Source organism: Dermacentor andersoni, chromosome 4 (genome assembly GCF_023375885.2).
Source record: "Dermacentor andersoni chromosome 4, qqDerAnde1_hic_scaffold, whole genome shotgun sequence".
In the NCBI taxonomy this organism is placed as follows: Eukaryota; Metazoa; Arthropoda; class Arachnida; order Ixodida; family Ixodidae; genus Dermacentor; species Dermacentor andersoni.
Window position 1 is genome coordinate 88,134,241 of NC_092817.1, and position 27,888 is coordinate 88,162,128.

The window sequence follows — 27,888 nt, forward strand, 5'->3', positions numbered from 1 at the left end:
TACAGAATCGTATGTATTCTAGAATGCGAACATCTACTAGCCAACAGGTGTCTCACCTCTGATGAAGTGAGAATGCCGAACTAGAGGTACATTGCATGTGCTCATCCGGGAAACATTTATTTAATGGACTGCATTTTTAGAGAATGCATAGCTTGTAAATTAATAACCGAAGTTTATGGACCTACGATACTCCGAGTTTATTACACCGTTATATGTATGCTGCTTATGATTGCCGTTAGGATTCTTTGCGTACTTCACGTACTTTCTGGTATCCATCCATCCATCCATCCATCCATCCATCCATCCATCCATCCATCCATCCGTCCGTCCGTCCGTCCGTCCGTCCGTCCGTCCGTCCGTCCGTCCGTCCGTCCGTACGTCCGTCCGTCCATCCATCCATCCATCCATCCATCCATCCATCCATCCATCCATCCATCCATCCATCCATCCATCCATCCATCCATCCATCCATCCATCCATCCATCCATCCATCCATCCACCCGTTCGTCCGTCCATATCCTTCCGTATCCGCCCATCCGTACATCTGTCCGTCCATATCCATCCATTCGTCCATGTCCATCCGTCCGTCCGTATCCATCCATCCATCCATCCATCCATCCATCCATCCATCCATCCATCCATCCATCTACCCGCCAACTTGAATCACTAGTTATAGCAGTGGTCAAATGGATAGCGCTTCGCGCTGCTCTGCTGAGGTAAATGGGTTCGACATCATCCATCGGACCAAACTGGGTCACTGAGTAAGTGGCATTGTGTACATACGGTTGGGTAGGTACCGCTGCTTGAAGAAACTTCTTGACGCCGAGTTGCAGTACGGCGCATGTGCCACTGGGAGTGTGCCCCTTTACAATAACGAAAAAGATGCCTTAAATTTATCCGATGCTGGGAGGAATCAAACCCACGTCACAAGGGTGCCTTAATGACAGCAACCGGACACGCTAGCAGGCTGCGTCGGAACAGCACTGGGTATTTGCCATTTCTCAATGAGCACCTTTCACACCAATGCTTTAGCGAGCAGCACCGGGAACGAATTGGGTACGTGCCGCTCTTCAATAAACGTCTCGCCAACTTGGGTCATTGGGTATGTGTCCCTGAGGGTGTGGCAAGCGAGTGACTAGATCTCAGCGTTCGCAGGCAAAGGTGTGTCACGCTTCTAGCCTCGGACTTCCCGGAAGTTCGGCTACATGGCGCAACGCGTCCGGAAAGGAGCTCGAGAAAGGAGCGCGGTTGCAGCGTGACGTGTTTGCCAGCGTTCGCAGGCTTCGCGGCGGCGGCGCTAGATGGCGTCGAGTGTTCTTAGGAAAGCCTGAAAGAGGAGTTTTGCTGCAGCGCATGGCTCAAACATGACTAGTTTCGACGGTGGCAATACGTCGTGTCACTATATTGATGCAATGGTAACTCATTACCGTCGACGGCCATAGTGAGATGAGTTTTGTCGCAAGTTTTTCTTTTGTTTTATGCGGGACGAGAAAACAATCATCTCAGGACGAAATGTTCTCTACATTCGATATATTTGTTCATCTACTGTAAAATCCTATAACGTCATGGTTCAAATTGTTTGTGACTTGGGGACTGTATGAACATTCGCGACTAGTAAACTTCGCGATTTCGGGCTTGTGCCATGCGGCTCACTTCGGCCGCAAGAAAGACAGACATAGCGCAATCTGGCACACCTCAGCGAATTGAATACGCCGCGTTTCAGAGAGTACAGTCAGCAGAACTGGGCGGAAAAATAAATTTTAGTTTTCAGCATAGTGCTGACAATTCTTAGGGATGTCGGTGTCCTTAAATTTTATGACATTTTCCCGTCCTGAAATTTGCGTAAATTAGAGACGAGCGAAAATAAATGGTTTTTCAGTATTTGTAAAAGTTCCCGCCAGTTAAGTTTTTTTTTTTCTACAGTGCAGCTAAGTGCTCTACGTACGGTTTATTTGGTGTATCAGTGCTCTTCCGTTGCGCTGTCCTCGTCGTGCCATTAACACCGTCGCAATATTGCCACACATTTGCGTCAGCCTGCACGGGCATCCATGACTATTCCCATTCACAGGAAGTGGATTTCATTATTTTACCGTGTAATAGCAGCAGCATGCCAAATCTTCGATGCTCAGCCCGCGAGCTAGTGCACGTTCCAAGGCTCATAACTGTCTGTTCATAACAGTCTCTTAGCTGCGCCCACCGTATGAGTAAATGTTTCAAAACTTCCATTCTAATTATTATTATTTGCTTTTGCTTTGGACATCTGAACTTCTTAATAGCAAAATACCGTCGTTAGTAGTAGCTTTCGATATAATATACCAATCAATCGTCAAACGAACATACTGCATACAAATGAGCGGTACTTGTTTCTGTGCATACGAACCCCGTTCATTTTTATGGCCGATCATTTAAAAAGTTCGTAAGTACGAAACTAAATGATCTATTTATTCAAAGTTTGTTGATCCCATCACAGAGCGCGAGGAAGCGGCCAATAGTTACAACATGCGAATAAACAATGGCTGACGAACAGATATCAATGACACGAGAGGGCGCTGTGCAAGATGTGCTGGAAATATGCACGACAGAAAAACAACAGCTGCAGTATTCGTGAAAATAAAGAAGGCAGCCTCTGTGTCAGGTCAGTCATTATGAAAATTTATCGCAGCGACAGTAGATGCATTGCGATAACTTTTAAACTTAAAGCTCACGATAGGAGCCCGCCACACTCGTGACTAACTGAGTCCGACACAAATACGAAACTAATGACGCCGAGGATTGTTTCAAGCCGGGTTCACGTTTATCGATGCTTGCGAAAACAAATCCGCTACAAAGTGCGTTGAAAGCCAATGCGTTCGGCTTTTGTGTCCGTGGTGCGACAGCCTCGAGTTCGTCAATATTCAGAGTGCAGTCGAGCGCGACCTTTGAAGCTTTTAATATACCGGTAAACAAACCAGGTTATATCTGTTCACATAATGAGGTTGGCATTGATCCTTCGTACATCGTTATACGACCGTTCCCTCGTAGTTGCTGTGCGGCCATCGCTTGCCTTTGAGTGGGAGTTGCTGGGCGAAACTCAACCGGTGCCCTCGTCCTGCGCAAGTATTGTACAGTCATATGATACCAAACATAGAGATAGATAGAGAGAAAGGAGGAAGGACAGGCAGGGACGTTAACCAGACTGAGTCCAGTTTGGTACCCTACACGTGGAGAGGGGTATGGGGGAGTAAAACATAAGCTCTTGTTTTTCTTATGCGGTCACCACAGCGCCCGTGCTCCTACAGCGAGAAAACGATGACTTCTACTCATAGCTAAGTGCTACAGATGGTGGTTTCTGGCCATCGAAATAAAATGTCATTACATCGGTCGGAGCTGCTGTTATAAGACTTTTACGCTGCCGTGTTGTTTTCCAAAAGCCGATAGCGGCTCTGTGGCTATGTTGTTGTGATGCTTAGCACGAGGTCGCGGGTACGATCCCGGCCGCGGCAGCTGCATTCCGAAGGAGGTGGAATGCAGTAACGCTTTTGTAGCGTGCATTGGGTGCACATTGAAGAACACCAGATAGTCAAAATTAACCTGCACTCATCCACTACCGAGTCCCTCGTAGCACATCGTGCAGTTTCTCGGCATAGAACCCCACAATTTAGTGTGAGAGGTTCTTGCCCTAAACTACTGCTAAATGACATAAACCGCTTTAGGGTGAGAGAATTCTCTACCAGCCGCACACATGAATCGAAAGAAATGCGCCTAACTCGCTGGGATTGTGACAGACGCCTAACTTAGAATCATTTCTCATTCGAAAGAAATGACGCTAAGTGGCACTCAACAAACTGAAGATTCAGGTAAAAATATGCGTGCAAGTTCAATAAACGCAGATTGCAACTTATACGAAAAAAAAAACCGCTGCTAACGTCTTATATTATGATGATGACGACGACGACGACGATTAAGACGATAACAATAATAATAATAATAATAATAATAATAATAATAATAATAATAATAATAATAATAATAATAATAATAATAATAATAATAATAATAATAATAATAATAATAATAATAATAATAATAATAATTTATTGCACGCATGCAATAAAAAGTACAAGTACAAAAAAGGTGCAAATTAGAATACTACTCAGCTTTGCCACAGGAAGGTCAGTCAGTGTAAATACCGGTTGGCTACCGTGTGCTCGGAAAATGGTAAAAGGGAATAAAATATGGTAGAAGGAATCACAGACAGTCTCAGAGAAAGTGCTCGATCGCCTCTTCGCAGCCACAGTTGTCGCAAGCAGAGCTGTCGGCCATTCTAATCGTGAAGAAACAGGCGTTCGCGAATGCCGCGCCGAGCCACAGGTGGCACAGAATCGTTTCTCACGCTGGCGGTATCCCTGACGGGAGACGGAGTTGCAGACACGGATACAATTTGTGCAGACGTGCGTTGGTAAATTCACTTGTGTTTCACAATGTCAGTCTAAGCTCGCGCACGCGCGAGCGAAGCCTTGTGGCAAGCATCTATTGTTCTCTGTGGACATGGAAGGTTTGCAATCGCATGAGGCGTTGAGCTTTAACAAGAAAAGCGAGAAAACAACGAAAATAAACAAAGAAAGAAAGGCTTCGAACATGAAAAGCAAGAAATGTGATTTCCATTTTCCCGATGGAAATAGCCTACAATGCTAGGAAAGACTTTATGACGGGAACAGACAGCGCTTGGAGAGGGCGAAGTGATGACGACAGACTAGGTGCTGAACTAACAGCCACTGGTTTATTGCGGGAAATGCAGTTTAGACAAAACACAGGCTCAGCGCAGAAGACCGAGAGAAACACAGTATCTGCGCAGGGATAGGGTTGAAATCATCGCATCACGTGCGTCGTCAAAGGAGGCAGTCACGTTTTTAATAAATAGTTAATCTCGCAGCTATGCAGGAAAACGGAGGGTACACTGACGCAGGAGTTTCCACGTGATTGGATAAAAACGCTTCACATGTCTCACGTGCTCTTTTCTCTATGTATATATCTGATATTGAGCAGTATTTACCCCAGGTAGGGTGCCAGCCGCATCCTTTGCAGTACTGGGCTGAATGACTAGGTATTGACCCTTTTAGTGAGTTAGCATGCTCTCCCAGCCGCGGTTGTTCGAAGATCGGCCTGCTTGGCCTATGTAACAACGTTCGCACATGAACGGAACCCTATAGAGAACTGCGTAAGCGCAGTCAGCAAAAAGCTTTTCCGTGTTTTTTTCTCACAGATTACTTTTCTGGGCCCTTCTTTCTTAACGACGTTGCATACGCCGAGAATTTGTCCTTTGCGCTGTACAAAACGCGTACGCTCATTTTACCTGCGACCTTTTTTTATTCTGTGTGAGACCTCATGGTTATAGGGTATGACGGCTGTGACCTTATCCTGTGCGTCGCGTCATGGCTGTAGGTCAGCACCCAGTCAGTTAGCCCAGCACTGCAAAGAATGCGGCTGTCAGCCTATCTTTAGATAAATGCACAATATTAGGGAGGTACACTGAGCGAAGAGCGCGTGAGATTTGCGAAGCGTTTTCTATCCAGTGACACGGAAACTCCCGCGTTAGTGTACCCTCTGTTTAACAGCATCGCTGCGAGATTAACTATATTTTAAAAAAATTCGTGGGCGGTCGCAACATGCATACAGGGGACGGATTACCAGCGAAGATGTTTAGGCCACATACGCAGACTGCACATATTGAGAAATAATGCATAATTTGAATGCGGCACCACACTACGCCGACACAAGCACCGCCGCAGTCAACTCACTTCCCATGCATCTGCCACAGATGCAGCTGGCCGGCTCCTCCGACTCGCGTGACGTCATAACCACAGAAGCACAGGCAACGTCCACAGGTGCCGTAGCCACACTCTTTCCCCCTGTCATTATTCGTAAAACAGGATTTAAAACAAATGAGGCGCATGGAGGCCAGCTCGCTACACTAAATGCACTTTGTAATATATATATATATATATATATATATATGTATAGTGGTTCTCCTACGCCGCCAAATTTATGTGGTTTTATTTGGACACAATATAGTAAACTTATTTTTGGAGGTTGGTGGTATGCTTGAAGCCTGCTCCACCTCCGCCGCGGGTCGGCCCGGTATTGCACTACCTCTGGGGTCTGCCCGCGTATTCCTGTCCACGCGCCGTGATACGGACGTAAGCCGGCCAGAGCACCTCCTCTGGGAACGCATGCGGGGGATGCATACGGGGGCTAGAGTTAAACAGCTTTGCTTCAAGACGTGACAGCCTGCTTTGACGACGCACGTGGTGTGATGATTTCAATCCCATCTCTGCGCAGGTAGCGTCGTTTTGTTGGTCTTCTGCGATGAGCCTGTGTTTTGTATATGTCGCATTGCCCGCAATAAACCAGTGGTTCTTAGTTCAGATCCTAGTCTGTCGTCCTCAATTTGTCCCATCCAAGCGCGGTTTCTTCCGGTCCTAAAGATGTACCAACCAGACCAGTCCAGCACACTCCTTAGAAAAGAAGACATGTTATTTTAGTTCCGCCTTATGGTGGACAGAGAAATGTGCATCAGGTATGAACCTGCATAGAGGCGTCAATAGACCAAAGATTTTCTCCAACTTGTGTGCACATTCAGACAGGTCGCTTTACTGCCTCCCCCCCCCCTCCCCTGTTCCCAGAGTCAGATTGTTGCTCACATAGACAGCATAATCGTAAGAGGAAATGATCACGAGCCTTTCTTAACCATAGATACAACATTTGGAGCGTATGAACCGGTCCAGAAGATTCAAAATTCGATATTGTGATGCTCTGCCTCTCCTATCGTTTGCACGCAGAAAAAAAAAAGGAAACGTAAGGAAAAGGGGACGTGGTTTATGTGCGTACTCCACAGATGCTGGTACAGTCGCGCGCAGCAACGCCACCTCTAACGATCGGGACTTATCAGACTTGGCCAAATGACCGCATATGCTCGCCTGTTTATACACCGTGAGTGCACCCACGCCTCTCTGCTAGGAATACTGTCGTCACTTCGCCATCTATTCGCCGGCGAAAGTAAATCGGCCAAACCGACTGGGACCAATGGGACAGCGGCGCTGTGGCAAATGTGCATTCTCTTTCATTTATGTCTCTCAGCCATTCGCTTTATCTTGATTGTGCGCACTGTGAGGAGGAGGAGGAGGAGGTCATCGATTGCGCCATCGACAGGAAACACGGCACGCCTACGGCAGCTGGCGTCCGTTGCGCCCCGGGTCTCGACACGCGCTGGCGCGCTTACATAGAGCCTATGCTGACCTGGCCTATGGTGCTTTTCGGGCGACTAACCCCTTCCCCACCCTCTCTCTCTCCTCAATCCACTTCCTCACCCACATCAACACGTACAAACACACATGCAGACACAAATCACCATAAAACAAGCATTATCCCTCTTCACTAGAGCGCGTTTTCCATCCTGTTCGAGAGAAGTGCATTACCTGTCGTGATCTCGGGCTTTAGCATTTTCTTTACTGTTTGGGTTGCGTCTTTCTGCTTTGTGCCGCTGCCTACGTTTGCAGTAAAGAGCTTCGAAAAAGACCCAAACGCTTTCTCTCTCTCTCTTTCTTAACGTTAGTTCGGTTCTGTTTAAGAGAACATGCGCTTGCTTTTCTATTCCCCCCTCAGGGGTCGGTCGTGCCACTGGCTTGCAATGCAGCGTTCCAAGTCACTGAGCACCTGCTTGGTTTCCATGAAGAGCGGTGTTCAGGAGCGGTACCGGGTCCTGTCTCTCACAGCGCTCACTAGCTTGGAGAGTAAGTAGCAAAGGCATATGCCCAAAATTGTGTGGAGTCAGACAGGAGTGAAAAAAACAAACAAACAAACTGACATCTACTTTCTTGTTCACTTATAAATGGCGAATTCAAAGAAATAGCCTTCGCAGTCACGGTTATCTGCAATCATAGAGTGCCCGTTTTAAGTTTATATGAACAATAGATCAATTTTAGGTTCGCTGTATGCTTAAATAAAGCTACAGTGCCGACTGCAGTTGTTTTTAGAGGTCACAATTTCTCACAACTCCAATAATGAGCCAACTTCTCCCAACAACTTGTGTCTTTAGAGGAAGTTTTCAGAGGACCTGCATTATTTCTAGCATTTTTACCACTCGTATACTGCTATAGGTTTCTTGTGTTTACGTTGCTCTATTATGCTTGAGAGCTATTTAAGCTATAGAGAAATGAAAAAGTCAGGTTTTTCTCTGACTTGACATATTCGTGCACAAGACGAGGCTCTCACCGCCTTACCAGAGCAAAGGAAGAAGAAATGGGCCTTCGCTTAAATATTTTCCCTGCACGTAATTCACTCGAAATGTTGAAAAAAAAATAAAGTACTATGGCCGTTAACTGTATATTATATTCCTAAACGTCTGCGACATCGGCGGGGGTATATCGGAGCGCTTGCTTCAAGTCACAGGACTCACTTCAAATGATCTATTTTTTTTTGTGTGTCTCTGGCCCATGGTTACAGATACTTAGCATTATATCGAAGGTTTAGTCCTGACGTGCATGCTTTAAATTAATTTTGGGAAGAGACACGGTTTAGCACGCATACCAATAGGAGTGTGCGTGTTTTTTTTTTTTTTAATTGAATTCTGGGGCTTTACGTGCCAAATCCCGATTTGATTATGAGGCACGCCCTAGTGGGGGGCTCCGGATTAATTTTGAATTTGATATATTAACGTGCCCTCAATGCACAGGACGGGCGTTTTTGCATTTCTTCTCATCAATATGTGGCCGCTGCGGCCGGGATTTGATCTCGCGACCTTATGCTTGGCAGCGCCACACCACAGCCGCTGAGCCACCGCGGCGCAGTGTGGGTTTTTTTTTAAAATCCGCATAACAATGCAAATTACATTAAAAAAAGAATAGACTTGGGGAAACATCTCCACTTCGGCCCGAGTCCATGCAAGTCACAGCAACGGTTCTCGGCTGCCCGCGTTGCGGGAAAATGTAATACATTTTTCCGTGCCGCAATTTCGCAATCGCGACAACGGCAGGAGAACACGAGACGATTCTCAGCGTGCCGTGCATTATGGGCGAGAAATAATGGAAATCTAATCTCGAGCCATGAAAGTCAAGAACGAAAATGGGTCGAATTAATGAGATTACACGCTGCTACTGAACAGCGCGCATACGTGATGACGAGAAAATAAAGCACGCCGCGCGAATGAAAGAAAAGATGAGACGCAAAAGACAAGCGCGGAAGAAATAAGTCAGGGTTCCCAAAACGCGGCCGGAAGAGACTTCTGGTGCAAGCCTGAAAAAAAAAAAAAAAACTTCCGCACCGGCGGAAATGAGACTGTCACTCGGGTGAGTATAAAAACAGGCTACTCAATTTCATTTTGAAAACGGGGAACCTCTGCTTTCCCATTTTGCCTTATCCTTGAGTATCTTTATTTTTTTTTTTCCATTGGAGGGATTCTGAGAAACATAGACGTAGACATATTTAGAAGAGAGAAAGAAAAGAAAAAGAAGGCCTAAACCAGTGGTGAGGTTGTGTGAGCCAGAAAGTACGAAACACGTTTTCCTTTCTTTATTTCTATCTTTATTTGTCTATTTCTGGGCTCCCCAAGGAGTGAGGCAGCGCATTCTATACAAAGTCGGAAGTGTGAGACCCCTCGCACTACCAAAAATCCCATACAAGAATGAAAGGTCGAACGGAGACACGCATTCGAGCAAATACATGCGATGGGAATGCGATTCGCCATCTTTCTGTTTTGTCTTCTTTTTTCTCTCACTCTCTCTCTCTCTCTCTTTGGTGAAGAAGCGGAGTGTGTCCGTCTAGAGTCTACATAGCGCCTGTTAAGGTTTAGTGAAACAGGATCAAGCGATGCATGCGCTGGAACAAATAAGAAAGAGCGCGAGAACGTCAAGTTAACACGTTTAGGTCCCGTCAAGAAGATGTCACATCGGATAGCTGATCTCATCTTTGCGCAGCTCAAAAGTTCTTTTCTTCGATGCTACTGGAGCCATATTGTAACCTTGTATGAAGCCGTTCTGCTTTTTTTCTGTAGTCTATTCTCGTGTCGGCTATTTGGACTAGGTTACCGGAGAAAGTGAGGCTGGTCAGTGCTGCAGGAACGATGATCGTACAAGAAAGTGGAGCGCACTGCAGGGAAGCGATAACGAGGTTTAGCGTTGCGTTCTGGCTCCTCGAACGGTGTTCTAACAATACGTCGAAGTAAGAACTGCTGCTGCACAGCAGAAAACAATAAAGGCGCCCTGGCCGATACCACGCGTGATATGAAGATGAAGCCTCCGTCGGCGTTTGTTCGTGTGCGATGAACGAACTGTACTCACGGACAACTCTCTATGGAAGTGAAGAGAAAGCTACGGGCGCATGGCTGCTGCACATGTGTTACAGCGCCAAGTAGCCCGCCAGCGTTTGACAGTGCTTTTGGTTGCCTGGAGCAGACACTGAATGGACGCAGCTTCACGTGCCGCGGTTTCGCGTTTGCCCAGACGCGGAAGGGAAACACCGCAAAATAAGTAAACTTTTACACTCATTGGTGTGTTTTATCTTATTTAACTGTTTCTAATGAGGTGTTTATGTTTTCTCTTCCCCAGCTTAAGCTAACGTGAATGAAAACGCGGGACTCTATTCAGAAGCGCTCTCACTTGTGCGCGCTTTGCCTTCGTAGCTTTCCCTTCATTGCAAAGAAAAGTTGTCCGCGACTATAGATAGATTTAATTGGACGTTTACTGTCCATTGAGCTTAGACCGGTGTATGCACGTGCAGTGCAATATGCACGTGGCTGCTCAGTAGGAAAGCTAATGTGCGCATGCACACAACGCTCGTGCCAGCAGCTGCAGCCGGAACCACGGCCACTGGATTAAAAAAAAATTGGCAGTGGCTTAGCTCGGCTATGCCAGGATGTACGTAGCGAAATCTAAGGCATAGCATGGTTAGCCTTGGTTAATCTTGATTGCAAGTCCAGGTTAGTCTGGTTGTCTAGCTATATTGAGGCGTTTAGCCAGTCATTTGGCGCGCTGTTCGTCTGTTTCATGGGCGATTCGTTTAATCTTCATCTCGTTCCGATGTCGATTCCAGGCCTCCTCCTGCTTATCAGAATTGTCGCCGTCCATACTGCCACCTCAACTGTGGTTGCGGCACACGCGAGCTCTACTTTTCAATCCTCCTACATGTTATTAGGCATGAGACGCAGCTGGCGAAGCGAGCGGAGGCGAGCGCAACGACGAGGAACGTGGTGTGACGTCATACCAAACGGCAGCGGCGGATGTCGCGGCGATGGTGCCGCGCCTTACTAGTAGCGCATGCGCAGTAGTGACTAGGGAGCGAGAGAGAAAGAAATATCCGCGGCGAGGCGCGCGTTGTGACGTCATATGCCTCCCTGGAGCACCGCTACGGCGAAATCGCAAGTTCGCGGCCAGTAAAGCTTTTGCTTCTTTAAAAAAAAATGTGCGACTTGCCAAGTCAGGTGGGCTGCAATAGGAGCGACCGTCTCAGCCGTAGTTGCATTCTCGGCCGCGTGGCTGGGCCGAACGGCGCTAGCTGTCGGGGACGAGACGCGTTGGTTTCCACGGGCGATGGCGTTCAAAGCAGTTCGAAGTGCGTTCCTCGCGCATTCTCTATGCTGATCCCCGGCAACAGCTCACGACTGGTGGCACCGCGGCTGACGACAGTATTTTTGATGCACGCGGTGGGCCGCACCTTTTAAAACGAAGCTTTCTTTTATTTATTTATAGATACTGCGATCTTTTACAAGATCATAGCATGGTGGGAACATACAAGTACATTCATACAAACATAAAGTACAAGCAATCATGCCGACGCTTGAATTCAACATGACCAAAAGGACAGAGTGCATGAAAAAAGGAGCAAACAAAATATGTGCCATAGAGTCAAGAATGCAGGTGCGCCTGAAAACAGGATAAAGAATTTAGTGTAACGACTTCACCAGGAATTTTATCCCAGTTAACTATTGTTCTTGTGAAACAAGAGTATTTGAAGCAGTTGTTATGCGGTGTTAACGGGGTATACTGCTAGGGATTGTTTATGACGAGCACAGCATAACCAGTTAAAGGTGTTAAGATATGCGAGGTATCAATGTGGGAGTGGCCATTCATTGGCTAAACAAAAAATTTTAATCGGGAAACACGATTTTTTCTGTAATCGAAGAGAAGCCACTACGTTTAAGGAGATCTGTTATAGAGGTTCGGCCGTAAGAATTGTAGATAAATCGGACATCTTTCTTTTGAATTCTTTCTAATTTCTCAATATTTCTTTTTGCTTAGGGGCCCCAAATGATTACTGCATATTCTAAAGTAGGACGAACTATTTTATTATATGCCATGAGGTGGATAGCTGGTGTTGAGAATTTTAACGATCGCCTGAGGGTGAACAAATTGCGAAGAGAATTAGCCATTACAGCATCAGGATGTCTTCACCAGGAAAGATTGTGAGATGCCGAGATATTTATAGTGAGATACTTTGGAGATATAAGTGTTCTGAGAAAAACAGCGGTAGAGAAGGGGCTTTCACTTTATTGTTATTCTCATAAAGGCGGTTTTTTCATAGTTAATTGAGATTTGCCATACATGGCACCACGCAACTATTTTGCCAAAGTCACTATTTAGCCTGATTTGATCGTGGGGTGAGTCAATTTCATCATATAGTATGCAGTCATCCGCGTAAAGTTTAATGTTGACAGATATATATATATATATATATTGCCAATGTCATTTATATAAAGCAAGAATAACAGAGGACCCAGCACGGATCCCCTGGGAACTCTAGAAGCAACAGGTAATGTGTCCCAGGAAGTCTGGTTTATCCTAAGGAATTGGGAACGGCTGGTTAGGTACGCTTGTATCCGTTTTAATAGCTTATCGTTTTTAAGTATAAAACTGAATTTGTGAAGTAATTTGGTGTAGGCTACTTTGTCGAATGCTTCACTGAAATCCATGAATATAGCGGCGTCTTGTTTTCTATTATTTATTGTGTTGTCAAAATTGTGAATTGTTTCCACTAGCTGAGTGTTTGCGGAAAAGTCCTGCCGAAATCCGTGTTGAGCGTTAGTCAATACGCGGTGCTCTTCAAGGAAACGAATTACATGCTTATAGATTATGTGTTCGAAAATTGTGCGCGTCGTCGAAGTCAGAGAAATTGGTCGATAGTTTTTTATGCAATTCTTGCTTCCCGCTTAATGTAAGGGTTTGATTATTGCTGTTTTCTAGCCATCTGGAAGCATGCCATCCTGAAGCGATTTACTAAACAAAATTTCCAAGTATTTCGCAGACCACTCAGCATGCCGTTTTAAGAAGGCATTTCGTATACCATCTGGACCGGGGGACTTTTTTTCATCAATATTTAACAGTAAGTGACATATACCATGCTCAGAAATAACAATATCCGGACTAGAAGGCAAATCCATGTAAAAAGAAGGCAGACAGCCATCATCCTTTGTGAATACACTACTGAAATGATTGGTAAAAGCAGAACATAAAACTTGCTCATTGTGCACACTCTTACCGTCTATTATAAACATATCGGAAAGCGAAGAAGAATGAGTCACCGTCCTCCAGAATCTCCCAGGAGACGTTTTCATAAAACTAGGAAGCTGTACAATAAAGTATATCTGTTTATCGTTTATGATCTTTCGTTTTAAATTATTTGACGCTTCCTCAATGACCCTTTCGGGATGTGAACAAGTTTTCAGTTTTTCGCAATCTTCGAGCCGTTGAGGCTTGCGTGGCTGGCGCAACCTCTCCCGGGAAATCCAGTGATTGCGACGCGTAGCCTTCCTCGCATTCTTTCGAACAACTTGTTGCACACAGTTGGATATAATGCCTTTAAATAAAGATCACAGATCGTTCAAGAGTAACCCAGATGAAATGCTAGTGTATCAATTATAGGTGCGTCATATTCACGAGAAAAATTCGGGTAATACTGAATGTTATCATGTTTACTGCGAGGGGCATATTGCAGCGACAGCACTACTGCTTGGTGATCTGAAATGCCGTCTGTGACCATACATGAGACATCATCTTGTATATCTTCACTTACAAAAATACAGAACTGCATTTGAATGTTTATGAATTCTAGTGGAATCTTTAATTACCTGTAATAAGTCAAGATTAAAAGCAATATCAGTTATTACACTATCAATATTTGTGGTGGAGCGGGAGGTGAACGTGCTCCAGTTGACATTCGGCAGGTTAAAATCACCGGTTAAGATTAGTTTATCGCTTGTTTTAAATTGGTATAGTGTATTCTCTTAAGCATTACAAGTTTGCAACAGCCGAGTTAGGGGGCCTGTATAGGGCAGCAAGAATGTATTTGGCATTGTTAATACAAAAGTTGCAGAAAACGCTTTCTGCTCCCGAGGTGTCCGGCATTCTTAAAATTTGAAGAGAATGTTCAAAAGAATGGCTACGCCCCCTCCTCTTCTATCCCGGTCCTTGCGCATTATTCTGTAGTTTATCGGGACAAATTCGCTATCATATATGTATCTTCATTTAATCAGGTTTCCGTCAATACTGCTATATCGGGGTCAAGCGAGCAAAGGATGCCAGGCTGTTCGACTTTGTTGACAACGCTGTGGCAGTAAAGGTGATTGGCAACGGTTTGCACGTCATTTGCTCATTCTTTTAGCTTACAGCGTTTGTCCTTTCCCACATCCCACACAAACATTTCACCATCTATGCTGCATCTCTCAAAAACTACTTTAACTTTGGAGCCTTGATCATGTTCTTCTTGTGAGCTTTGCCATAATTTTTTTCTTATCTCCCGAACTTTCAAAGAAAGATTTAGATTATGGGGTTTTACGTGCCAAAACCACTTTCTGATTATGAGGCACGCCGTAGTGGAGGACTCCGGGAATTTCGACCACCTGAGGTTTTTTAACGTGCACCTAAATCTAAGTACACGGGTGTTTTCGCATTTCGCCCCCATCGAAATGCGGCCGCCGTGGCCGGGATTCGATCCCGCGACCTCGTGCTCAGCAGCCCAACACCATAGCCACTGAGCAACCACGGCGGGTAACTTTCAAAGAAAAGTCCTCTGTTATAGGAAGCGTTGCTCCTTTAAGCTTTTTGCACTTTTTTCAGCACTGAACTTCTATCGTGATAGTTCAAGAACCTTAAAATCACGGAGCGCCCTTTTTTTTTCTTTCCTAGCCTGTGACATGCTTCCACGTTATTAATAGCAACTCCAAGCCTTTCTTTGAGAACATATTTTTTGATCAGATTCAAGAGACTGTCGTTTGTCTCCCCGTATTGTTCATTTAGGCCGTGCATGATCAAATTCTTTCTCCTACCTATGCTTTCTATAGTTCATATACTTTACATAGCAAACTGGAGACGTTGTATTCTAAATCAGTTACTATTTTGTTACATTATTAATATCAGTTTAAAATACACTTAAAGTGCTCAGTTGAGTTTCTAAGCTGGGCAGGCGCTTTTTTAAATCAGCGATATCTGTTTCAATTCTCCTCTGTTCAGACAGTACATAAAGGCAGTCATTGTACTTTGGCCAGATGAAGATTGCGACATTTCCTTTTCTTTGGGCCAGGGTATGGCTCAATATCGCCACATGCCAAAAGACTCATTTTGAAAGGTAACAAAGCTGTCACAGCACTATTTACAGTCTCTAGTCTACTACGCGAACTGTGTGGGCAACACGCAGCAGCAGGAATCGATTATTGGATCAGATACAGTATGAGTTGTCCAAGTAACGTACCTGCGCAAGCAAGAAGCGTTTAGGCAACATGCTGAAGCTGCTGCTGCTGCTGCATTGCCCCCTGTCGGGGCTCTGGAACGACAGAGCTTTTATACTGATGAAGCTTGACGCCACCGATCCGATGGCGTTACCTGTTGGAGTTGCCAGGCTAGGAGCATCCACGGGAGTGCGCAGTATCGCCAGAGAAGAAAGAATGTGCGCAGGAAATTCACGCCAATCATACGCTTAAACAATATGGCTGAACCATGACGAATTGGCGATAATAACCACGTGTTCGACCGGTGCAGGGCGCGCCATAGCCCGCAGACCAACGGCATGACCAGCGAAGAAATCTAGGAGCTGTGCAAGCAGAAGAAGCGTTTGGGCAACATGCCGAAGCTGCTGCTGCTGCTTGTACTTCTGCTTCTGCATTGCCCACTCTTTACCTCTTTCCTCGACTTTCCGCTGCTGCTGCTGCTGCTGCTGTGGTCCTTCATGTCGCTAACGCCGGCCACGTCGGGACGCAGTGCGCAGGCGCGTAGTGCGCGCAGTGCCGGTAGCTTCGTATGCGCAGTGCTTTCGGCGTTTCGTTCGCGTTGAGGCTTCAGATGCGCTGAGGTGAATTGGCTGGCGGCTGCTGCCGCGATTCCAAACTCCAGAATTTTCAGAGCGAGTTTCCGCGCCCATCGAAAGAGATGTATTCGTGTTTGCCTGTCCGCGCGTGACACCGTGCTGGTTAATTTAGTTAAAACGCGTTGACGGGCTAGTTGGTTTGAATGCATACAAGGCCGTAGAAAAAAGCAGACACACAATGACAGCGCTGTCTCTGTTTGTCTGTTTCTTTTTACGTCCTCGTTGAGTCAGGCTTAGACATTCTATTATCGTTAATTTAGTTAGTAAGCGGATGTTTAGAAGTTTGTACGGCCGATAAAGCTACTGTGCTTATTTCGTACAGCTATCTGCGAATTTGTTCTCGCAATCGGTGCTTCGCATTTTGGGCGCAACTGGGAATTTTTTTGGTATACTTTGCTTTCACTCTCTCTCCCCCAGCTCGGCGAAGCTGTGGACGCAAAGAGACACCCAGCGGGGTTCTAACAGCTCCACTGTAAAAATCTGCTTCCATTTCACACTGTGAAAGCGGATGTAACAGCGAAGCTGGTGCGGACGTTAGACAGGTGCCGCCTCCCGAAATGACGTTAGATGACGTTGCACAAGCACCGTCCTCAGTGAGCGGAAAGTGGGGCTAGTTTCGGTATTGGCAATAAAGCGTCGCCATGACGCCGGTAGCCAAAGGAAATTCAATAACTTTCGCATATGCGGCTCTATATTTTCAACCTACATAACAATAAGTAAAGTGACGCAATTATGTGTAAAAATAAAATGGGCTTTGGCTATTTTCTTTTTCGGTATCTTATATACTTATTTGGTCGCTTCATTTGTTGCGCCAGCGGGTGGCGCTTTCGCTCTTATCGCTTCGGCTGCCATTCTAATCGGCCGCTGCTGCCGCTTTCTGCGCACGTGCACGTCTTCTCATATGCTTTGCAGTTTAAAAATTTCTTTCTTCGCCTGCGAATGTTCTGGCAACGTCGGAAAAACTGAGAAAGGAATCCAAGGTTTGCTGCGCGGCTGTGGGATGTGGCAACGCGGGGAGCAACACCAGGGCGAAATTTTTTCGTTTCCCCAGCGGGCGAGAGGTATGGACACTTTTTATGCTGTCGTTATGAAGAAACAAGCGATTTGCTTATCAAAACAACTATAGCACGAAACGAAAGATCTTCCGCGCTTGTGTTCAAGTGAATACCTTTTCTGGTTTGGCGCGGCGCATTTTTCTGCGGTGTTGCAAGGAACCGAAGCTGCTTGGTCGATTGATGCTATCTGATGCGCAGACGGAAATTTAGCTTCGGTATATCATAGCAGCTGCTCTTCACATTTTCCACGAGTTCTTCGGGCACATTTATATGTATCCGAATGTATTTGAATACTTGCTGCACAACTGGCTATGCTGGAGGGCATGCTGATGACCAGTTTCTTGTTGCATTGCAACTTTTGAATGGTAATGAACACGCCAGAAGTAAAAAAATAATCAATTACGTAGCAGTCAGCGTTTGCGTTTTGAATTACAAGTAATAGTTCCACTTACCTATATGACGACATAGGTTGGTTTCACTTTTCAACCTGTGCCGAAAAGGGCAGAATATTTTAATCGCTTCTTCGTACTCTCAACTTTGGTTTCGCTTTTTAAGTGTTCTTTAATCATGACCACGTGGTATTTTGCCCATTTTTCAGATGGTACTTATGGCGAAACGGCGCTAAATGGAGAGTCCTGGCGGGGCTGACATGGGAGCAGATCTATAACGGCTACGGCCTCTGATCGGATCACTTCAGAGGAGGGGAATACGCCGACCCTGTCGCGGTCGGCTGTGCCGACTGTTGGAGTGGAAGAGCGGTCCCTGATCCATGAAGGTAAGGAAAACAAGTTATTAGCGGTAGCCAATCTGTGCTTCAGTAGTTCATTATTTTCGTACAAAAACCACTTGACAGGGAACGGCGTAAGTTCCGTGAGCACGGCGAGCGCTGTCCTTGCCACGTCTTCTGATACGGCGCCGGGTGCCATGTGACGTAACGCAGCGAAATTTGCTCCCCGTTTGCCAAGAGACCGCGTGCTCGTCAGTTTCTCGTTATCGCTTGCTCGTCTGCGGTGCGCGGTGTTCCCGGTCATAGGCTAAACAACAACAACAACAACAAAAAAGCCGAACAGTTTTCGCTGACAATAGAGCTTTAGAATATCGTTTGTCGCTTTACGTACGTTAAATGTAATCAGCTTTGCGGGACGTTACGGTGCGTATCCTTTCAAGACATTTAGTTACATATGCGTGCCACATGACATCGCTTCACCTTTATGGAAACACGACATGAGAATGCCGTTCGTTATCAAATTTCTAGTGCCCGTGACAATATATGGGACCGTTTTCGTAAAATAGCACTTTTAATCCATGCAGGTTAATTCTGAATATGTTTGGTTGCAGGATTTCAAGTATAAATACGCCATTCGAAATTCGAAAATAATTCAGCATATTTCTAAATTTGCATAAACATCGTGCAACGTGCAGACAGTCATTGTTCTCGCATTTGCGCCCCCCTTTTCAAAGATTATTATATAGCTGCCATACGCGGATCTTGAGATGTCATAATCTTCTTAAGCTTACTTATGTAAACTTGTGCAAGTACTAATATTTCTCGGCACTCTTCAGTGGTTTCATTAATATGGCAAAAGTGGGAGGTGGGGGGGGGGGGGGGGGGGGGCTCCTTTAGGCAAAGTCACGAATAAGCTTAATAAGCAAAGAAAGCATGCTGTGCCAGAAATGAGTGTTCTAGAAAAGTTGAAATGCTTTCGCCTCCTTATTATGTCGAAACCGAAATTCTCATGACGGATGATCTCCAGCCAATGATGAAACTTGTAACATAGCTTTAATAAGCTTCAAACAAGTCGCATGAAGCTGAGCCTATATTCTTTGTTAAAGAGAGTGCGTAATGTACATTCAGCGTAATAGAGGAAGGTCTTGAAAACGATTCAAAAGAGAATGGTTCTGATCAGGTTGCCCTGATGCATTGAATGCAGCCGGCATGCGTTGCTTTTGGAAAACATGTTTCCATGTCCCGAAGCTCCGCGTTCAACAATATCTTTGCGCAACTCTGACCTTGCCCAATCTCTACTGACGACCAACCGCCGAGTGACACATACTTCTCCTGCATTTTCTGTTTCTCAGGAAAATAACTTAGCGCTGGACTGGACTGGAATACATTATTGTGGTCCTGTAGGACGCGCGTAGAGCGTAGCGGGCGTCTCCCACGCAGGGACCGACAGGGAGTACCTGGCGGCCGCTTCGCGTGCCTGCTGGACGGCCCATTGATATCGAATATTTTCTAGTGGCCCGACCGCCTCCCCTGGGGAGGGCCTGAAGCGGAAGAAGGATGCGGCGGCGCTGTAGTCGACCGCACTTGAAAGTGCGTCAGCTGTCGGGCCGTCGGCTGGGCCGTCGCGCTGCTAGGACAACCGCTTCGTCCATCGTTTTGGGCGGGTTAAATTTGTCACCACGAAGTAATGCAAGACTAGCGAGGGACAAAATACTTCGCTTCCGGTTTCTGTTCTTTGCAGCATCGTTATGAATGTGGAAAGATTCAAATAGCGCCGCTTGCGTACGTTGTAGTTGTGGGATCGTCTGGCCGGAGACATAGCCGCAATACTTCAAATCTCGTCACGGTATTCGTTGCAGTGTGCCATGGCTTACTATTGCACTGTTTTTTCCATGAACGTGCAAAACGTAAAAGGAGTATTTGCAAACGCTTACCGTGATTTTCGCGAGCGGCTGATCGAGTTGGATAGCGGGCTGCAATATATACACTTCGTATGATGCATCTCTTCCCACTGACGGTGCACTTCCCACAAATACGTGCATTAAATAAGCTTGTCTCGTCGCTTTCAAGGTCCTTTAATGAGGACATAAAGATTATTTTCTGTCTATGCTCAACATGAAATCGCCTACCCCGAGATAGCAACGCATAAAGAAGGAAGTTTGCCGCAGATAAAATGCAATGACGATTAACGTTAATTCTCTCCTTAATATGCTTTGTCGCGACGTTAGAAGCTTGTTCTTGACGACTCGTATTAGCTCCTGTCTCTGTATCAAACTTTAGAAATCGCTGCGGCATTTACACTGAGTGATGCCAATGTTCTATTGTTTTTTTTTCTTTTTTCGCCGGATTTAGAACGTAGCGCGCTGGAATATACTGCGTTGTATCGTATGGATGTTCTAGGTTTCTTGGTGACATTTAATTATTTTTTATTACCATTCAATACCTTCGTTTTTAGATTTTTGCATCCCAAGGAATTTGCAATGGATTTACCACTGCTATCTCGTTATGCACAGATGGCTGGCAGAGTTACGAAGAATAGACAACCAAGTTGTTGTGTAGCACACCAGTGCACATTTATTTACACAATATGATCGCTTTTCAGTTAACTACTGTCGAACGGCTTGGTATCATTACCCTCACATGCGACTAAGCTTCAAGTGTTGGTGCGACTTACAAGATCCGATCATGTTAGCTGCCAGAGTTTTTCTGTGTTCCTTACGTCTAATAGCTGCGATTTCTTTGCTATGTATGACAGCCAGCAAATCCATGATGCTGTCTTGGTGCAGCTTGTTGGAAAAGAAACAGCCTGTAAATCTGTCCTCGAGGCTACTAATGAACTTGAACAGTGTCACCGATGGATAGAGCAAGACACCGAAGTCACCTGGCTCTTGTGAACACCGCTGCAATCAACATCTTCCCTTCCGAGACAGGAAGTAATAGCTCATTTGTGCAGACAAGGCACTTAGACTTTAGAACACACTTTCTTGCCACGTAACCAGCTGCATAATATGTCAGTCTCGAGTCACTTCTTTGGAGATTAAAGCTATGTCCTTGTTCAGGCATATCACTGACTGCAGCAGAAGCTGCAGTCAGTGATATGCATAGCCAGTTGCGCAGCCTTGCGCGTAACAGTGGTTTAACCGCCGCTTGGGCGGCGTCGTAAATACTGACGCCGGAAAAGGCACGAAAGAAGCAACGCCCCGCGACTTCAACAACGGCAAACCACCCGCAGAAGCAGAAGTGGCGCACACTCGCTTCAAGTGGGAGCGACGACAGCGCCACCTCTACTTTCTTCCAAAGCAAGTACGCGACGCCCAATAGGACGCGCCTCCGCTCGAGCCACTGTAAGATATTATAGTACACTGTACCATTGCTGGTCGGCGAGTAGGGAGCTTCTGAGGGACGTCTCCCACTTGTCCGAGGTATATAGAGTCGGGAAAAGCGTTTCTACATTCCCAGATCATGTGTGCCAGTGTCGCCGTGTCTCCGCTCGGGGGGCACGTGACGCTAGGGTACGCGTCGGGATAGAAAACGTGTAATTTGGCAGGGTTTGGGTACATGTGCGTCTGTAGTAAGCGTAGTGTTAGCTCCTGCGGCCTATTTGGGGTGTGGTGGCGGAAAGATGCGGCGCCCCAGATAGAAGTGTTTTGTGATTTCGCTGTACGTAATCAGCGCGTCCCGGTTGTCCACTAGCTCGACGAGATGGTATTGCTCGGGGACAGCCGGGACGGCGCAGTCGGTAAGCGCGCACCCTGCATCGTGGGTCTCTGGTGAAGATCGTGGTGGAGTTGAGGGTCCGCAGCGTGGATGAGACCGCGAATGCGGCGAAGGCTCAGTTTTTGCGGTGGACGGCGGCGTCGACGAACGTGACATCATCCGCTTTCATGTCTATGCGCTGGAGAAGGGCGGTCGCCCGGGCAAGGCGCCTGCCTCTGTTGCGGTCAGGGTGCACGTTTCGCGGAACAGGAGCGGTCGTGGTGAGGTCTCAGATCTTGCGGCGAACCGCCGTCAACTTTGGTGAATCACTGGTCACCGAGGAGAAGCCGAGCTCGCGCAGAATGTAGCGGCCCGCCTTGGTGGTAGTGAGACGGATCACGGGCGTTCGCTCCTGAGCCTCGGCGACCTCTTATTGCGTGTTGTGCACGCCTAACTTGAGAGTTTCTGTGTGGAAGTGGAGATCGGAAGGCCGAGGGCCCGTTCCACTACCTTTCGAATGACGGCGTTGACTTTATTGAGCTCCGCGCGTAGCCATTTGTGCATGGCAGCGACGTAGGTGAAGTGGCAGAGAGCAAACGCGTGTACCAGACGTAGCAGTTGGTCTTCTTTGAGGCCGTGGTGACAGTCAGCCACTCTGCGTACGAGTCGTATGGCGTTCTCCGTTTTCGTTGTGAGCTTCTGCACCGATTGAGTGTTTGAGTGTTCAAAGGTAGTACAAAGGTAGTTCAAGGGCGCGTTAAAGGTCCTCAAACCCGCAGGGGCATGTGCCATTGAGCTTGGACCCTTTCTGTACTATCACAAGGATCGGCCCAGGTGATTTGTTTGTGTAGACATCTCGGACACATTTTTTTTTCGGATCCTAGCCATAGTCAGATTCGCTGTAAAACTCTTTAAAATAACTACCCATTTGGCCTGGAGCAGGAACGCTAGGGCACTGCCATATCGGGCCATGACTTATTTGGTACTCCATTCTGGTAACATAATTCTGTGGGAGATTTAGTGACGAACTTCGTAGTAAAATTGACGGACAGCATTTAATCAAACCACAACAGTTCCAGTGGTGCGTTGAGCGCAGGTTCGATAGTGACATAACGGCGCATGCGCAGATGGAACGGAATAAGAGGGAAGTAGTTCTAATCACGAGACAAGGAGCTATATCAGTATACAGGAATCTCTGTTGTCTTATGTCCGTAAGACAAAGAAGTGATCGTATTAAGGTGTAATGTGTATACGCCTATTTTGGTAGCAAGAAGGAATGTTTTATAAAAATTCACTACCTAAGCTGGACGCACTAAATATTTCGCTGCATATGTTCTTGCACGCTCAACAACTGTGCCGCTGATATTGCCGAGTTAGCGAACTGAATTATTACCGCGAAGCGATGTTTGCGTTACACCAGGTACTTCGCGGTAGGTAGGTAGGTCCCTATTTTTTGTCATTTCAGGTCCGTGTCAGAAAAGAGATTTTAATGTCCGATGGTGGCAACGAACCTCGGTCTCTAACCACAAATTCCCGCTGCTCTCACAATTAGGCCAGAATTACACGCATGCCTCTGTCCCGCCAACGCTATAATTTATAGCTCATTGAGACGACGGGCGCGTGCGTCATGTCCAATAGCACGAGCTAGAGCACGCGCTCGCGCGCCAGTTATACAGGCCACAGGTTCGGGAACAAAACACGCAAATGAGAGTCAACCATACCTATATTTGGCGTGCGCGACGTTGCACAACAACAGGTTGCTTATAAAGCGAGAGCGTGCATGTTTTTCCTATTCATTTTATTAACCATTTTTTTTTAGTGACAGCTAGCACTTTGAGAGAGCGTGTTAAACTGCCCGCCTTCGGGGTCAGCCCGCGTGCTACGCCAGTGCTTTCCTCTTAGCAACCGGCGCTACGTTGGCACTGGGCGACATGGTACTACTTGCGGAATCGACCCAGGTAGTAATGGGACGGCTTGCAACATTTCTTCCATGAATTAAAAAGAATTACGCAGAAACTCCATTGAAGTTGCCTAAGTATGCGTAAGCATTGTGCCACTTGCTCATCTCCATGCAGCTCTGTGTCATTATCAGTCTTATCAAATTTGATCCGGCCAGTATAAACCCTTAAGAACCATTATCGGCCGTTATCAAACTTATCGGACTGCACCCGACCCTTATGAACCCTTATCGGTCTTGATTCGACCTTCATAAACCCTTATCGGTCGTTATGAACTATATGAACTTATATTGCAGTCGGTTATGAACTATATCGCAGTTGATCCGACCCTTATCAAACCTTATCGGTCCTTATCAGAATTGCTCCGTCCATTATAAGATTTTATCGCTCTCTAGCACCTTGTCTATAGGCGTCGATCCACTATAAACCGTAATGACACCCATATAACCCCTCATCACTCCTTACCACCCTTATAAACGCATTGACAGCTTATCTGTCTTTGTTGGGCCACAGCGAAGCGTATGAGTCCTCATAGATCGGCGACATTTCGATCGGTGAAGGAACGCCCCAATGGAGGGCGCATCCCACGACCACCGAAACCTATCGTAGATGTTGCTTGTTTGGCACTAAATTCTGGCAAATTCAGAATTTTCCTGATGTCTACAAGGCTTTAAGTCGACTCTAAATGTGGTCCTAAAGCTGGTTTTTATTCTACGCTCACCAGATCTTTAACAGAGCCTTCATAGAAAATATTCTCCTTTCACATTTGCTTTTTACCGCTGGTACGACACATTCATATGGTTCGACCTTTTTATCCGAACTGTGGCAGCAGTGTATTCATGACCCCAGGAAATTTGCGGCCATGCATTTTCGACAGTCAAGGTAGCGAAAGATAAAGAAGTGGTTTGTCAAATGGTATACTATAGGCACACGTTTTGCTGTGTTCGTACATAGGGAACGTGGCCTAGGCATTGAGCTAATCTATACAGCTTTCGTGTTCTACTTAACAATAAAATTCACTTTTAAACGTTCTAACTGAACAGGAAAACTGGTGCCAGCTGTACAGTTCTCTATATGTATAGGCTATTGTAACTTGTGGAGTTCCAGAGGTCTTAACCGGAAGTCTTTCGGGAACTCTGTAAACATAAAAGGGTCTTTGACCTTCTGCAAGCGTGGATGCTTAGTCCAGGGCGAGAACAGGCGTGTTTAGCATGGTATGGTCGATGGCTCACAATGAAGAAAAAAAAAAGTGGAAGTTTAGCCCAGTGGGTGAGACACTCGGCTTCTGAGCGTGGGGTCGTGGGTTCGGAGCTCACCACCGCCAACTGTTTTCCTTTCGAATTTATTCTGTTTTACTTTATGGAATGCATCATGTTACGCGTTCCGGACAGACAGATAGACAGTTGCATAGATTTCCTAGGTGAGTCAGCTAAGAATGCTTACGCATGAAAAAAATCAGCCTTCAGGCTATCGCCGTCGCCACTGTAATGTTATAGACACCCCCGTCTTGCTTCTATCTTCACATGCAATATGGTTCGGCTTAAACAAACACGTTGGACCATCTGGTAATGCTTTAACAAACTGTAGATTAAGACAGATGTCTGTACAAAATTATTTGCATAAAATCGATTCCCTCAGCGCATGACATCTGCTTATATACTATTAAACTTTAGGTTATCATTATAGAGTGTCTGTAAACTAAATCGCAGGTGAATAAACATCTATCTACCTATATATCTATGCGCACGCACATGCACGCACACACGCACACACACACGCACGCACACACACAAGTGAAAGTATTAAAAACAACTCAGTCCCGACAGAGCAGACGAAAGGAGCTGCAGTTGCGCACGCTAAATTTGCGTGAAATTGCTTTCTTTTGTAGCGAACCAGCCACAAAAGCTCGTGCACATTCGTATTCCACACGGAGAGGGTCGCATCTACAAAGGGACTGAAAGAGGCATACGCAGCCAGATATAAGCTGCAGGCACAAGAGAAGGAAAACGAGCTGGCGCAATGTGTGAGTGGGGGGGGGGGAGGGAGGGGGGGGGGGTCAAAGGAGACGGCAGCCAGCGGCGAACGTGCGCGGAGCGCGCATCTCGCCGTGCGTGCCAAGGGCCAATCTCATTCGGATCCACTTCAATCCACTCGGCCGCCCTCTGTCACCTAGCGGTGCGGCCGCGAGCTGGCCAGAAAGGGAATGAAGGATAGAGGCTGGCGGGAGGAAGGGAGACAGAGGCAATCCTCTCGCGGAGCATGGAAGAGATTCGACCAGATGGACCTTCATTTGCAGATTAGGGAAACGGCTCGCACCCTTCGCCCAGTCGCACACTTTTTTTTTTTTTGCGCCACGCGCTGGGAAGCACGGAAACGAGCTTTAGGGAGACGGCGACGACCGCGGTCCACCCGCGACGAGGAGAGTCGGTGGAAAGGAAGGGACGCGAAGCAGTCGGTGGGGAGGGGCAGGAAAATGGAGGACCGGTTATCCCGTGAAGCCTCCCCCTCTCTCACGCTGACATTCATCCTTCTTTCTTAGACGAGTCTTGAGGCAATCATATTCGCGCGTGCGCGTGTTTCACGTCTGGACGATGTGAAGGCTTTCGTAGGAGTTCCCTCTCTCTTCAGACGTACAACTCGCCCCCTTTTTAGTGCCTTGGCTTGAGTTCTTCCTTTTATTTTAGTTTTTCTTGGCCCGTGAGTTCCCCAACTGTCCGCACCTATTTATGTCACGCTAATATGAGCCTCTCCTCTCGCGGAGCCAGATGGAAGGAAGGGGCATTGCGAAGTTTGGTCACGCAAACGCGACCATCCGGGTCGGGAAAGCGGTAAAGACTTTGGGGCAAGAAAGGGACGGATGACCGACTTACTTTCCTGCAGTTGTGCCAGTCTTTTCCCTTTCTTTTCTTCTTTGTTTTCTTTGCTTTCTCATCGAGAGCGCTTGAAGACGTCCAAAGTGCGTGTCCACCGCATTTCTGTGATGTTGGCCGCATACTCCAATGTTTGCCTTTCCTGGCCTCCGGAAAAAGCGACGTTCTATGCATACGATACTTTTCTTTTAACCAAATTCTATGTGAGGTGCTGTCTCCTCACCATCACGAAAGTGATCGAAATCACCTTTGAACGTTGGTCTGAACGCGCCAACAAAACTTGCTTTGTTATGTCTGAGTGGACATCGCTTTCGTTACTTTCGATCGTTTTTTTTTTCGTGGAGGCCGCACAGTGAAGCAAGAAATTGAGCAAAGTCACGAACTACGGCCTAAATTACCGGTGCGGATGCGCACCTACCTATAGGTAGGTGCGTAAATGTACGTAAAGGTCTGAGACGGACTGCGCGTCCTCGAAACAAGCTGCTTCCGATCTTTCCATAAGGCGCCTGTTTCTTTGTTATACTTGTACGAACGTGATCTTAGAGTAGCACATTTCGCAGTACAATACATAGAAATTGCAATGCATGCAGTGTTATACATTTCAAGTCTACAACAAAGGGGTGTATTCCTACATGCCGTCCCTCACTATCATCTTGTTTTATCTACGCAAAGCCTGTCTTTCGCATTGCTTTCATGTTCTCTGCGAGCCTTACGCAGCCGACCGTGTACTATTACTCTCTTTCCTTACAGTGCGCACATTATTCGTACTTACTGTACTCCCTATACTTAAGCAAATGGTTCCGACGTCGAGAAATTGCGGTCGTGAGTGTACGGGTAACGGTGATTGTGTTGAAAACGATGATGACGAGTCTGCAATTTGAGCCGAGCATATTTGCTGAACGGCGCGCGAGACGTAGGGTATAGTGGTCGTCGGGTACAGGTAAACCAACGCCCGTTATCTTTTCCAATATCAGCTACAAATGCGAGAGCATTACCGCTTGCGCTTCGCCTGGAAAAAAAAAATGAAACGAGAGAATATTGACCAAACAGTGGTTCCTACGACCACATCGGCCAAAACAAAAACACACCCATTAGAACGACCGAACCGTTCTTTAATCTATCGTGAAGCTCGTTACACACGGCAGCTGGGGTTTTAGGAAGCTATAACATAGCTTTCATTCCTGTCTCAGCGAGTTTTGGAAGCGCGCTCGAACAACGACAAAAAAAAAAAAAGAAACAAAAAAAAGGAAAGATGA

General features: G+C 46.5%; 1 protein-coding gene, 1 long non-coding RNA gene and 1 other non-coding gene across 4 annotated transcripts in view; 2 read left to right on the plus strand and 1 right to left on the minus strand.

The window, feature by feature from the left end:
- LOC126536805 (cell adhesion molecule Dscam1-like) overlaps positions 1–27,888 on the minus strand; it is a 505,486-nt gene that overhangs the window by 208,286 nt on the left and 269,312 nt on the right. The gene's annotated exons all lie outside the window — the stretch shown is intronic.
- On the plus strand, positions 5,967–6,151 carry LOC126537232 (U2 spliceosomal RNA). Its single transcript, XR_007600766.1, has one exon. It is a non-coding gene; the product is annotated as a U2 spliceosomal RNA (small nuclear RNA).
- Positions 17,179–27,888, plus strand: part of LOC129386265 (uncharacterized) — a 140,326-nt gene continuing 129,616 nt past the window's right edge. The window contains exons 1-2 of the long non-coding RNA XR_008613706.1: positions 17,179–17,387; positions 17,980–18,156. This is a non-coding gene — a long non-coding RNA (uncharacterized lncRNA). The remainder of the gene's footprint in view (positions 17,388–17,979; positions 18,157–27,888) is intronic.